The sequence below is a fragment of the Rhipicephalus microplus genome, chromosome 9 (assembly GCF_043290135.1).
Source record: "Rhipicephalus microplus isolate Deutch F79 chromosome 9, USDA_Rmic, whole genome shotgun sequence".
Classification (NCBI taxonomy): Eukaryota; Metazoa; Arthropoda; class Arachnida; order Ixodida; family Ixodidae; genus Rhipicephalus; species Rhipicephalus microplus.
The window spans coordinates 127,196,914-127,211,478 of record NC_134708.1 but is presented as its reverse complement, the minus strand read 5'-3'; the positions used below and the strand labels follow the sequence as shown (position 1 = coordinate 127,211,478).

At 48.0% G+C, this 14,565-nt stretch overlaps 1 protein-coding gene across 4 annotated transcripts in view; it reads right to left on the bottom strand.

Annotated features, from left to right (window-relative positions):
- The window catches only part of LOC119163051 (mitochondrial tRNA-specific 2-thiouridylase 1), a 125,191-nt gene extending 121,259 nt beyond the window's left edge, over nt 1-3,932 (bottom strand). For 3 of the 4 annotated variants that reach the window (XM_075874293.1, XM_037414985.2, XM_075874294.1), the window contains exon 1: nt 3,797-3,930. The gene's annotated coding sequence lies outside the window, so the exon portion shown is untranslated. Of the gene's footprint in view, nt 1-3,796 lie in introns of all 4 variants that reach the window. The other variant, XM_075874295.1, reaches the window with a different exon arrangement.
- Nucleotides 3,933-14,565: the final 10,633 nt, after the last annotated feature.

The following is a 14,565-nucleotide window of genomic DNA, read 5'->3' as shown; positions in this document are numbered from 1 at the left end:
TTCACTGAACAAGAGACACATCCAAACAACACAAAGTGTTCTGCAAGTCCAACAGCATTGATATTTCGTCTGGTTTTCGTGGAAGTTTTTGTGTTTGTAAAATGACAATGAACATTTTCTGTGTCCTACAGAAACCACATCATCATTTTGAATGGCAAAAAGAAAATATATTATGCGACAGAACTGATGCTCATAAAGCAGCAACACACACACGCACGCACACACACAGGAATAAAAAAGGGTGCCATTTGTGTTGTCAGTGCCCTTATTTGCTCACCAAATAATGAAGAGATAGAAAGTTCTGTGAAAAAGTAATTCCATAAGTGCAAAAAAAAAAAAAAAATCCCAAAGGAAGAAATGATTTTGGGCTATTTTTGGGCTACTTCAAATTTACGTACTTGGCTACGTTCGGGCTACTACGGATTCCAATTTGACTGTTTGAGGTTTGTGCCATCTGGTAACCCTGACAGCCCGTTCTCAGTGGTGTGCGGTCAGCATTCACCAACTTGCGCTACTCACGAATCCATTTCGTACAAAGTACGCAATCACATTTTTTTTAATTTAATGAACACATGAAACGTGGAATGAACCGTTGCTTATTTTAGCCACTTGAAGCAACCACGGAACGGGTATATCTGTGCGCAAACTTCGAAGTAATATTCTGGAGCAGGACTTTGATTTAGGCAAGTTCGTACATTGTCAGCTGGAAAACCGCGCTAAAGTGACGAGGAGCGATTGTATTGTACTGTTGCTGTGTCCTCGTCCTTTTTTAAAGACGATAGGCTTTCTTGGGGACCTTCGGCGCAAAAACTTTTGTCTGTCTGTACAATTGTCTGTTTGTCCACTCTTAACGGCACTGGGTACTTGAAACAACAGACCCCATCCGCAGCGCCCACCAATGTTGCTTAAGGTTTAGCGTTCATACTTGTACAATTGTCGAATAAAAAGCAATTATTGCGCATGTCTGGGACACTATAACAACACGTACATATTCTGCATGTGCGCCTTTTACTAGAAAAGGCATACATAAGTAATTCTAAGCACCGTAGCGTTTATCACGCTGCGCTGACCATGTGACGCTTGCACGAAAACGCGAGTGTTTCTAAAGCTTTGCTAAGACGACACAGTGGTGGCACCTACCCGTCGTCTTGAGTTCTACACCTCATCACCTCCGAGACGGGCGCGCCCACCCTTCTCAAAGCCACGTGCTTTGTTTTCCGAAAAAACTACCAAATGGTGCTCATGTCTCACGTGTGACGTGCTTGATACGCTCGTTCGCCTCCGCTGCAGGCTCAAGCCACTCTAACGCAGTGCCTCCAGAATACCATTCACCGATTTTCTTGCGCAGAACATCAAATAAATGTTTTGTTCTTTTTTCACTGTTTTTCCCAGTTAACTTGGAAGTTGGTTCGTTGTTTCTCAGAATCCCAGCTCAACCCACCATGGGGGATTGGCCATGAAACGGACAGTACCTCACTTGTGAGATCGAATTGTTTTATTATCCGGGTTATTTGGATAGGAATGTTTAAACAAAAGACCACATTGGTGAACGATGGATTAGAAATAAAACAACTATAGATAATAAAAAAAAACAACCAAGCTAATATGGCTTGAAATAAAGTGAATTTATGCCTCAGCTTCACATTCTATTCATTTTGTTGCCTTTATAAAATAGCATACGGTCTTGCAAACATTCCTGAGGCTAAATCCCTTTTCAGTTGCTCCAAAGGAAAGGACCACCGGAAGGGATAAATTTAGAGCCAACCTACGAAGAGGTTCTTCTAACAGTCTGTTCATTTGATTTGTATATAACCTGCATGTTAAGAGGAAATGATGAAAGGGTTCACTCTCGTTTCAGTGGAAGCATAGGGGAGACTGTGCCAGACCAGACTTGTGTAGATAAAAATTCAGGAGGTGGGAGGGGACTAGGCATCGTTGTCTTGCAATCCATATCTCTGCCATTCTAAAGGAGCACCATCGATTTTTCCAGGAGTACTTAAGACGAGAAAAATCAGGAAATCAGATGTTGCCAAGTGAGGTTTTTCAAAATGACCTGATATGACAAATTTTTCAAAGCTTGCCATGGCTATAAATGCTAGCGTCGGCTATATAGAAATTTTGGGATAATTATGTGAGGCCACTGCGAGTGTGTCTGCATATTGAATAAGAATGTAACCTTTATGCCCTGGTATCCACACCAGGCAAATAAGTCGTAAATTTCTTGGGGCAAGGGCATAAAATACTTTTAAAGCATTGGACATATTAGGTGCAGTTAATGAACAACACACAGACAGGCAGCCTGAAAGATAAATAGCATCTGTAATTGAATTGAAGTAATTTCCATAATGCTAAGAGAATTGCAAGTAGTCCCACCAGATAAATAGGTGTAAAATCAGGTAAACGGATTGAAAAAGATCAATTCAACACTGAACATGCAATTCCTACTCCTGCCTTCTCTTCGCAAACTGAAGCATCAGTTGCTATTACAATCTTTATTTGTAATCTTGCCAGGTGGTCTTTTAAAATGGCAGTTGGGTATCTGCTGGGAAGACTTTTGCAATTATAAGGGAATATATTGTCAAATTCTATTTTCATTGCTTGAATAGACGTTCTTAGTACCAGTACCTTACGAAGGTGAACTTGTAATGTTTCTAAGAGCTTCTGTGCGACGATCACTTGAGGGCGCCTTATTCTAGACCACTGTTGGTTAAAAAAGGACGTCGGCTCATTTGTGAAAACATATTGCGACCTCCTCAGTGGGGATGCATAAATTTTTAGGAAGGTACTCACAAGATTGCATGCTCACGTTGCTCTTTCTCTTTCAACGAGCACGATACTCCTAAACGCGCCATGTGCAACACTCTCAGAGTTAAACATTCGTACAGAGCACGAGCCGGGGAAGTCACGATTACTAACAGACTGAAACACGGTAATGTCAAATAACTACTACCCGCCGATAACAACACAAAACCGCACAACTCATGCACGCACAAGCTTTCTCCGGGCCCTCGTCCCGTGGCACGGAGTTGGCCCAAAGGTAAGATAACATCACTTCTCTCCTCACTGCGATGATTTGCGCTGTGCTACGGACGCAAAGGCGAAGCTTTACAGCGAAGGGAAATATCTGATCAGTCGAACTTATTATTTTTTTTTTATCAAGTAGGCAGCAACGCTACTATCCACACCGGCAGACATGGCACACAAAACTCTTCTGAGTTTTCTTACTACAATGTTGAATGAACACGGTCACTTAGTACGTGTGATGACCAAGAAACAAGGTCTCTACATACTCAGCATGTCAAATCCAAAAATCGCACACATATTAACAAAGGAGAATCCGCACAGCATGCACACACGTGCCACAGCGTATAGCGTGGTGTTCCGCGTAAATATGCGCAAATAAAGGCCGTTTTACATGACACAAAAAGTAGCGATTTTCAGGCTGCGAATTCGCTCGCAGCGAAAAAAAGGGCAATTCGCTCCCGCCGCAGCGGTCCGCGGCGAGCTTCCAACATGTTGGAAATTTTCGCTCTGATATCGCAGCGGCGGGAGCGATTTTTGGTCGGGACCCGTCGAAATAGGGCTGGTCCGGCCAAGCCGTCGAAATAGAGTCGACATGTTTGTTTCGGCAATGGCCGATGCTGTGCATATTAAAATGAAGGCAAAATGAATTCAGACAAGAATGACGAAACAACCAAGCCCTTCGTTACCGTTGACGGTAACTTCATGATATCATAATGCACATATTATTACATTACATTCGTGTCTGTCACAATGAGCGGTGGCAAGAACTCACCGCTCCAGTCGCAGAGCGAAAATTGTAGACCGTTCGCGGGCCATTGAAACGAAACTACAGTGGCTAGAATAGGAAAGTGTGATGAACGGCAAGCGGTGCCCACAGAGTTTCCTAAAAATAACTAGAAGGCACTCTGGCGCTGCGATCGTTCAGTGACCATGGGATTGATGGACCGTAGGTCCGTAGTACACACATTTGGCTAGTCTTCGTACTTGCGGGCAGCAAATCCTACTTGCGGCTTCGTTCATTGCTGGTTACGGTTTCGTTTTAAAGAAAAGAACGAAACCTTTTGAACTTCGTGGCCTGGTTTGAAAAGGTAAGCTTTAAAAAATAAGGTGGTGAAGCACAACCACTGAACATTTGCTGATTTTTCTATTCGTGAAAAAACAGCTCCAAGCCACACGAACACAAACAAAGCTAGAAGCAAGCCAGAAGAACGAAGATTAGAAAAATGTTTGTACTACCAATCATTCCCATGCTCGCTGAAGCGCCGTGCGTTGCAGCCTTATGTATCCTCCTTGGTGTCAGCTCCCGTAGACACTAGCGGCAGAGTTCCCTCTAGTGTATATTAAGAAACTATGGTGGTGCCTACGGAGCGCACTGAAGCCATTGCGAAGTGGCCGCGTAGAGGCGCGCGCAATCGTTTATACGTTACCTTAAGTCGTCACGAAATATACGTGACGAATAAAGGTAACAGCAATGCAGCAGTGATTAAAGATAGGGCACTGTGGAATTACTATGGGTATGATGTTGTGAGAGGAATATGGAAAGGGGTCGTGGTGCCTGGGCTAACGTTCGGCAATGCGGTCTTGTGCATGAGATCAGAAGTTCGAGCAAGATTGGAAATTAAGCGACGTGGAATAGGTAGGCTTGCTTTAGAAGCCCACGGGAATACACCAAATCAGGGAGTACAAGGTGATATGGGATGAACATCATTTGAGGACAGGGAAGCTAGCAGCAAGTTAAAATTCGAGAAGCGATTGAGATAAATGGGGAGGAGCATTAGGCTAGGAAGGTATTCAGCTACTTGTACATGAAAAATGTCGATACAAAATGGAGGAAGCGAACCAGAAAATTGACTGGTAAATACTTGGAGAACCGCAGGGAGCCAAAGCAAAAAGAATTATCGGTAAAGAAGATGGTGAAGAAAGCTCAGACCGATATGTGGAGAATCAGCGTGATTGAAAAGTCCGCACTAAAGATCTATCGAACTTTTAAGCGGGAAGTTGCCAAAGAAAAGATCTATGATAATACTCGGGGTAGTTCTCTACTGTTGAGACCAGGACGGGAGTATTGCGAACCAAGACATATCGGGCCAAATACGAAGGGGTAGACACGGTATGCAGTGCGTGTGGAGAGGAAGAAGAAACTGCAGAACACTTGATAATGTTCTGTGAAGGGCTTCACCGTATAGTTCAGGATGATAGCGCAGAGTTTTTCAAAGCACTGGGGTTCAGGGACAGGGAGGGCAAAATAGACTTTAAGCGGGTAGAATTAACTAGAAGAAGGTTATCTGATTGGTGGTTAAAGTCAAGGCACGAGTGAAAATTAAACCCTTCACTGCAAAGTACCAGTCTTCAACTTCACTATGTTTAAAGGAAAAAAAGATAAATCTAGTTTTTGGCTCACTAAGTATTACGGCTAGGTGGCGTTAGCCACCGCCTGATTTAAAGGGTACAGCCATACCAATTCATCCAATCCGTCTAATCCATCCATCCATTCATCCATCCATCCATCCATCCATCTATCCAAAAGGCTGCCCCACTGTTTACGAAGCTTCTATGTGGCGAGAAAAAAAAAATAGTTTTGCTCTTTTATATGGCTTTGTGTTCGTTTGGAAATGTCGGGTCAAGGAGTACGAGGGGCAAAGTCAATTCTGGGGCGTTTTATTTTAAAATTAGGTTTTTATTTTGCTGCGGATTGGTGCCGCCCATATTGGAGCAGTTAAAATTGCGATGCCAGTCATAGTAGGCATGACACCAAGCATACAATCGTGTGAGCTGGGCGCATGCCACCACTACCCAAGGACTTTAGCAAAATTGTGCTACGACCACGTGGAGGATGAGATATTTCGAGAATTGGCGCTGGAGTCATGACAGATGCGATAGCTCTGGCGGCCGGCGTGAAAGAGGAAGAGGCCATGCAGGACATCATGTGTTCCAACTTGCAGCAGAAGATTATGGTGGCAAGCACACCGGACCAAGACAGAGCTTCGAGATACCTCAAGGTCAAGGAAATTGACATTGCAGGCAAAGTTTTCGAGGTTAGCGCGTACGCCATGGCACCCCACGATACTTGTAAAGGAGTGATTCGCGAGATCCCTGTTAGCGATACTCAGGACATTGTGACCCGAAAGATTGTGAACGCGAACAACACTCTCGCGCTGTAGGCCAAGGGAATCAAGAACACTGGAACAATTAACACAGCGTTCGAAGGACACAAAGTGCTGAGATTCGTGAAATATCGACCTTAACTTTTGCAGTGCTCCCTTTCCCGCAAGAACATCGACATTTATTACATCTGTGGAAAGCTGGGACATAGATCTGACGTCTCTCCGAACCCAGCTGAAACCATCTGCAGAGGCTGCGAGATCAAGAATCCAGATAAGCTGCACCAGTGCAATCTAAGATTCGGGCTGTGCGATGGTCACCATTCTGCGGCAGACAAGGAGTGCAAAAACAGGTTCTTAGTGCCATACGTCGTCAGACGCAGACGTTAGGAAAGATTGCGAGCAGCCGCAGAAGCCCGGTACGCATCAATCACATCGAGTCCAGACATCAACGACAAGCAGCTTATTCCAGCCTACGGGACCTAGGACATCCAGACTACACAAGAACAGGAAAGGCGGCCCCATTCCAGGGGGAGGTTGCGTACCATAGAAAAGGTTCTACACCGAAGGCCCACTGCCAATCACGAGGCGCTTGAGTTCTCAAGGTCACTATCAGGGTCGGGATCAGCCTGGACGGCACCCGAATAGCCAGCTGCCTGGCGTTCACTTCGACATTACGGATTCCAACCCGGGAAGGACGCCTGCAGTTGCACCGAAAGGCAGCTGGGCTGAGCGAGTGCGCAACGGCGCGGCAGAGGTGATGACAGGTAAGCTGCCAGAGCATGATAGAATTGCACAGCTAGAGCAAGAAAACGCAAAGCTTACAAAATTGAATGAGAGGTTATCAGCCGAGTTAAAGAAAATTAAAACTTTTCTTACTAAGCTAACGAGCACGCAGTCTTCACAACCAACGCCTCAGCCAGTTGATGTCCCTGTGGCTGAAAACGTGAGGGACTCGAGACCCACAAAAAAGAGGACAGTCATGGCAGAACACGTGGAAGCCAACCAAACGACCATGTCAGATATGAAAGAGGTCTTTGACACGCTCAGCCAGGTAGTAGCCAATCTTAGCGAGCAGATGGGCAGGTTACAATCAAGCGTGGCAGCACTGGAAGAGCATATGACTTTGCGCATTATAAAGGTCGAAGCATATATGCACAACACAGCGAGGCCTCCTCATGCACCAAACTCAACTCTTCGGCCACCAATACTAGTGGTACCAAACCTGTCAACAGGTGCAGCATCAGGCTCTGGCGGTCCATGTAATAACCATCATGGCAGCGCTACGTGAAACTTTCCGTATCTGGCAATGGAACTGTAGAGGTTACCTTAAAAAGAAGACAACCCTACAGCAGTATATTAAGAGCAGCCAAAAAAAGCCTCAAATCATATTATTGCAAGAAACCCTTTCACCGCAAGCAACGCTGCCTGGATTCCGGCCTGTAATAGGGGATACTGAAGGGAGGGGAGTCTGCACCTTCGTATCCAACAAATCTTACGCACGTAACCCACGACCTCAAGATAGAAGCAGGCCGGTTGGAACACGTCATGGTAGATATCGTGCCAGGTACCAGCAACTATCAGAGCATTTTTATTCTCCACATATATAGCAGTCCAAAGGAACAAAAGCAAGGGTTCAAAACGGTTCTAAAGAAAGCTGTTCCTATCGCCGGGGAATGTCCCCTCGTCATAGCAGGTGATTTCAATGCACCTCGTCATACATGGGGTTACAAGTACAACACTGGAAAGGAAATTGACTTTGGCAAATTGCCAGTGAACTTGATGTCATCCTAATCACAGACCCCAGCCTACCAACAAGGCTTGGTACATCTTGCTGCAGGGATTCCACCCCGGACCTTACATTTGTGAGGAACATCAAGAAGGCCCAGTGGATGAACCTTGCTTTAGACTTAGAGAGTGACCACTGTATTCTTGTTACTACCTTCTCCGTGGAGCGTAAAAAGCAGAGAGAATTCGACTTCACAGACTCGGATAAGTTCAGGAAGTTAAGGATGGAAAGGGAACAAGATGGCCCCAGACGAGGTTTGGAGCAGTGGGTCAAACAGATTAAAGAGGACATCAAATCCGTGTCCTCCACCATTACCACAGATTTTCCGTTTGAAAGAATGGATAGCCGGCTCGCTCATCTTCTTGAGGCAAAGAAAGCACTACTGAACCGTTGGAAGGGTCAGCGTCTGAACCGAAGACAGGAAGAAGATAGCTGAGGTAAACAGATCAGTCGAGGAACATTATCGCGCACTATCCAGGCAGCAATGGGACGAAATTTGCAACTCCGTCGATGGTCAGAAGCGCAATGGCAAGACATGGAATATGTTAAAATATCTTCTCAACTAAAACACCACGAAAACAAATCAAAAGCAGGTTATTGCTCAAATTTTGCATAAAGAGTTGGGCGCTCTACAGAACAGCAAGTTGTCCAGCGGCTCATGCATAAGTGCCTCCCAATCAAAGGAGGATTGGCACCACCAAGTTGACAGTACCAGGGCAGGCCCAATTCAAATCTTGAAGGCGATTTTAACATCGTGGAGCTCAGAAGAGCCTTGCGTGATCTCAACGGCAGGTCGGCCCCTGGCCAGGATGGTATATCAAACAAGGCCCTTCGTAACTCTTCAGCAACAAGACAGTGGATAGCGCTCTTCCTTTTCAATTTTGATTGATTAATATGTGGGCTTTAACATCCCAAAGCCACGATATGATTATGAGAGACACCGAAGTCGAGAGCTCCGGAAATTTTTACCACATGTGGTTCTTTATTAATGAAGTAAAGTGTGGGATTGGGCTAGTTGGTAAGGAATTATTAAACTTCTTAGCGCAAAAACTTCGGACAGCTAACACAAGAGACGAGGATGAGCGCATTGTGGCTCTTTACCGTGCACACAAATCTTAGCACACAGGCCTACATCATTTTCGCCTCCATCAAAAATGCAGCTGCCGCAGCCGGGATTCAATCCCGCGACCTGATGGTCAGCCCCGAGGTACCTTAGCCACTATACCACCATGGCGGGGCTCCTTTACAATTTCCACTAGGGTTATATACATGTTGAAGAACCAAAGTGGTTTTGGCCGAACGAGAAGGAAACGAGCATTTCAAGCGACGACATCAGTGGCGAAGCTAGACGGAGGTTCGGGAGGTTCAACCTCTCACCGCGACAATGTTCTTACGGAAAAGAAGAGACGCCATAACAATGAGGCTGCGGATTAGATATATTCAAAACCAGCGGTAATGGCGTGCCCGGTTCACCAGCGATCGAGCGGAGACAACTCTTCGTCTTCCTCGTCAGGCACACACGCGCGTCGCCCCCTAGAAAATCAATATACATGCATGTAGCATAAACCCCGGCAGCGCAGGCACCGTCTCGGCGCATTTAGATGTCAACGTCACTAGGAGAGTTGTAAGGCTTCAAGCGCACAACATGTACAATATCGGTAGCCCGTTGGGCACATGAAGGCAACGGGGTGGCAGGACCAATTTCATATGTTACAGGCGTAACCACATGAAGGACTCGGTATGGGCCTGTGTAGCGAGTAAGCAGTTTTTCTGACAAGCCAACTTGACGGGTCGGAGACCAGAGCAGTACCAAAGAACCAGGCGAAAAGCGTACGTCGCGGTGTCGTTGGTCATACAAGCGCCGTTGCTTCTCTTGAGAGGTCAGAAGGCGAGTACGGGTGATTTCGCGTGCGTGAGCGGCCCGAGTGATAGCGTCCGTGGCATATTCACTGGTCGGTACTCCTGGGGACGGTACGACGGTGTCTAGAGGCAATGTTGGTTCTCGGCCAAACAGCAGAAAAAATGGAGAATAACCGGCAGTGTCATGGCGCGAAGAATTGTTGGCAAATGTGACGTACGGCAACGCTAAATCCCAGTCGGTGTGGTTGGTAGAAACATACTTAGCGAGCATGTCTGTAAGAGTTCGATTTAGGCGCTCCCTGAGTTCATTGGTTTGCGGGTGGCACGACGTAGTCAGCTTGTGCCTCGTTTTACAAGACTGCAAGATGGCGGCTATGACCTTCGACAAAAAGGTGCGGCCACGGTCTGTAAGCAGCTGCCGTGGGGCTCCGTGTTGCAAAATTACGTCCTTGAGGAGGAAGTTGGCGACATCTGTGGCGCTGCTTGTTGGGAGAGCTCGTGTGATGACATAACGCGTGGCGTAGTCGGTGGCCATGGCTATCCACTTGTTACCCGAGGAAGACAAGGCAAAAGGGCCAAGTAAGTCCAAGCCAACGCGGAAGAACGGTTCTGACGGAATATCAAGTGGTTGAAGGCGTCCGGCGGGAAGTGTCGATGGCGTTTTGCGGCGCTGACATTTCTCACAAGCCGCAACGTATCTTCTGACTGAGCGTGCAAGCCCTGGACAGTAGAAGCATCGGCGTATTCGGTCGTAAGTGCGTGACACACCAAGGTGACCAGCAGTCGGAAGGTCATGAAGTTCATGTAGAATTTCCGAGCGAAGGTGTTTCGGAATGACAAGCAGCAGAGCCGGTCCATCCGGCTCAAAACTTTGGCGGTATAATACACCATCGTGGAGCACGAATGAGCGATCGTATGGACTGGAAGATGGTGATTCGAGGCGCTCAATGATAGCACGCAAGGAAGCATCATAGCGTTGCTCGTCACCGATGCATGTCATTTGCGAAAGGGAAAAGACGCAAAGCTCGGTGTCGGTGTCATGCATAGTGCTCGACTCAGCGACCGGGTAGCGTGACAGGCAGTCTGCGTCCTGATGTAGGCGTTCGGACTTGTACGTCACCGTAAAGGTATACTCTTGCAGTCGCAGAGCCCAGCACCCGAGCCGGCCAGTAGGATCCTTCAGTGACGTAAGCCAACATAGCGCATGATGGTCAGTTATCACAGAGAAATTAGTGCCATATAAATATGGGTGGAACTTTGAGACTGCTCAAACAAGAGCAAGACATTCACGCTCCGTAATAGAATAGTTGCGCTCAGCAGCTGTGAGGAGGCGGCTAGCGTAGGCGACAACTCGGTCGTGTCCCCGTTGGCGCTGAGCTAACACGGCTCCGATTCCGTGACCACTAGCATCGGTTCGAACTTCTGTCGGAGCGAATGGGTCAAAGTGAGCAAATATGGGTGGAGTCGTCAGTAGCGTGATTAGGTGAGAAAAAGTAGCAGCTTGGTCGGTACCCCACGTAAATGTGACGTCTTTCTTTAGAAGCTCTGTGAGGGGTCGAGTGATGGTTGCAAAATCTTTCACAAACCTTCTAAAATAGGAGCAAAGTCCTACAAAACTCCGGACGTCTTTGGCTGACTGGGGTGCAGGAAAACTGGTGACTGCACGAATTTTCTCGGGGTCCGGCTGCACAACAGAGGCGTCGACAAGGTGGCCCAACACTGTAATTTGCCGGCGTCCGAAGCGGCACTTCGACGAGTTCAATTGGAAGCCTGCAGTGCGGAATATGTCGAGAATAGCTGACAAACGCTGAAGGTGGGTCTCAAATGTTGGGGAATATACAACGACATCGTCAAGATAACAAAGACATGTTGACCATTTGAACCCTTGTAGCAGAGAGTTCATCGTGCGCTCGAACGTGGCTGGGGCGTTGCATAGCCCAAATGGCATAACCTTGAACTGATATAGGCCGTCTGGAGTTACAAAGGCAGTCTTCTCTTGGTCTTTTTCGTCGACAGCAATCTGCCAGTAGCCGGAACGTAGGTCTATTGTGGAAAAGTATCGGGCGCCGTGGAGACAATCGAGAGCGTCATCGATGCGGGGTAAAAGGTAAACGTCCTTTTTCGTGATTCTATTCAGATGATGGTAATCCACGCAGAAGCGCCACGTGCCATCTTTATTTTTAACGAGCACAATGGGGGACGCCCAAGGGCTCGAAGAGGGTTCAATAATTCCTTTGGCTAACATCTTGGTGACTTCTTGTTGAATTATTTTACGCTCGGTGGCAGACACCCGGTATGGTCGCCGATGAATGGGATGAGAATCACCTGTGTTAATGCGGTGCTTGACGAGTGAAGTCTGGCCGAGTGGACGGTGGTCGATGTCGAATATGTCGCGGTATGAAGCCAGAAGGCGGCATAGCGCGGTTGACTTCTCAGGTTTGAGGTCCGGGGCGATCATGGAGCGTAAGGTCGCATCGAGGCACGTGGCATCCTGCGAGTGATGTGGGTGCTCGGGACATACGTCTGCCGTAAAACAGGTGACGTGGTCGTTAATCAAGGGCCTTAGTGTGGCGACCAAAATTTCTTGGGGTTGCACTTGTTTTATGAAACCAAAATTGATAACAGGTGAATATGTTCGGTTAGAGGCCATGCTTACGACAGAGTGTGGGACAGTAATGTCACGCGCCAGGAGAACATCAGTAATCGGCGTCACGATATAATCACCGTCGAGCACGGGAGAGGGTGTTGCCAATTCGATGAATGTGAGAGCTTCAGGCGGTATCCGGAAGAAGTCAGTGGTGCACAAGCTGTTCGGGAGTTCAGGGTGAGAATCCGGGAGAAGAGGAAGTTCTAGGCAGAGAGTACCGGCGGCACAATCGATGAGGGCAGAATGCGTCGATAGGAAGTCCATGCCGAAGATTAGGTCGTGGGGGCAATTTTCAAGCACCGTAAATAAAACGGGAGCATGGCGGCTGGCAATACTAACATGAGCGGTACACATTCCAGTGATGGCCACAGTTCCACCATCAGCGACACGGAGGGCTTTAGTATTTGCAGGCGTGAGGACTTTTTTTGAGCAGGCGACACAGATGAGCCCTCATTATGGACTTTTGAGCTCCGGTATCGACTAACGCCGTCAAAGAAATACCGTCCACATACACCTCAATCAAGTTCGTATCAGTGGAAGCGTCAATGGAGGATTTGGATCATTCGCAAGCGATGCAGCACTACCTCCCGGAGCTGCATGATCTAGTTTTCCGTCCGAGAGGATCCACAGTTGACCGGCGACGGATAGCGGCGTGGTTGGGGCGATGGGGAACGGCGGCGTTGAGGTGGCGGCGAACGAGCAGTGGAGCGGTTGTTGGGGATGTCGGAAGAAGGGTACACACGACTGGGCGAATACCAACGGGAGTCCTGGTTGGTCGATAAGAGGAAAATTGGCTCCAGTTTGAGGGTGTCCAAGTGCTGCGGCAGTAGCGGGAGACTAGGCCAACTCGGTGGCAGCGGAAGCAGATCGGCTTGTCGTCTGCAGTTCTCCATTCCGCCGGATTGCGGAATCGCGGAATAAAGTGTGTCAGGGCGTGGTGCATTTGTTGTCATTGGTCTGGAGACGGGTCGGGAAACAGAGCAGGCCACAGGAAAAACAAGCTTTGCGATTTCCTGCCTCACGACGGCTTGAATAACGGAGACCGGCGGAGGCGTTTGTGCGGCGCCATGGTCGAGCGGATGTGGAGGAAATGGTGCCGGACTTGACGCCTCAAGCTCCCGTAGAACTATTCGTGTCACGCTGTCCTGCATGGGTGGTGCGGCACCGAGATCGGTGCAAGTGGATGTAACAGCCGTGTTTGGTAGCCGCGTAAATTGAGGCAGAACACGGTGGCTTTTGGCCATTTCGAAGCGACGGCAATCTTTGATAGTCATGTCTACGGTCGTGACGTTATTGTAGACGAGCAAATTGAAGGCGTCGTCCGCGATGCCCTTAAGTATGTGGCCCACCTTGTCACTCTCTGTCATTTGCTCGTCGACTTTTCGGCACAGCGCGAGCACATCCTGTATGTACGAGACATACGACTCTGTTGACGACTGCACACGAGTGGCGAGTTCTTTTCGCGCTTCCATTTGGCGACCGGACGGGTCCCCGAAGATGTCGCGTAGTCGCTCCTTGAAGGTATGTATCCCAGCTGGTGAGCTCGGTCTCATGGGCGTCGAACCAGACCCGTGGGGTGCCATCCAAGTAAAATATTACGTTGGCGAGCATCATGGTAGGGTCTCATCGGGGTGTGTGGCTAACACGCTCGTACATAAGGAGCCAGTAGTCGACAGCGAGCCCAGGTTGTGTGGAGAATGTACCTGGATCACGGGGGGTGGGCATCGTCAGGTATGTAGTGGCTGGAACTACAGATGGAGACGCTGACAGGCTGTTGTCATTGGTAGCCATGGCCGGAGACTTAATGGTGCGGCCAGTGCGAAGCTTCGTGGTGAAGACGGGAAACGTTCCACCTCCACCAAATATGTTACGGAAAAGAAGAGACGCCGTAACGACGAGGCTGGGGTTTAGATATATTCAAAACCAGTGGTAATGGCGTGCCCGGTTCACCAGCGATTGAGCGGAGACAACTCTTCGTCTTCCTCGTCAAGCACACACGCGCGTCGCCCTCTAGAATATCAATATACATGCATGTAGCAATATTATTACATTTGTCCATGTGTATACATGCCCACCCATACAAAGAGATGTCAGACCACAAATAAAGCGAAGACAGAACCTCAAAAGGAAGATTTTGTCTACGA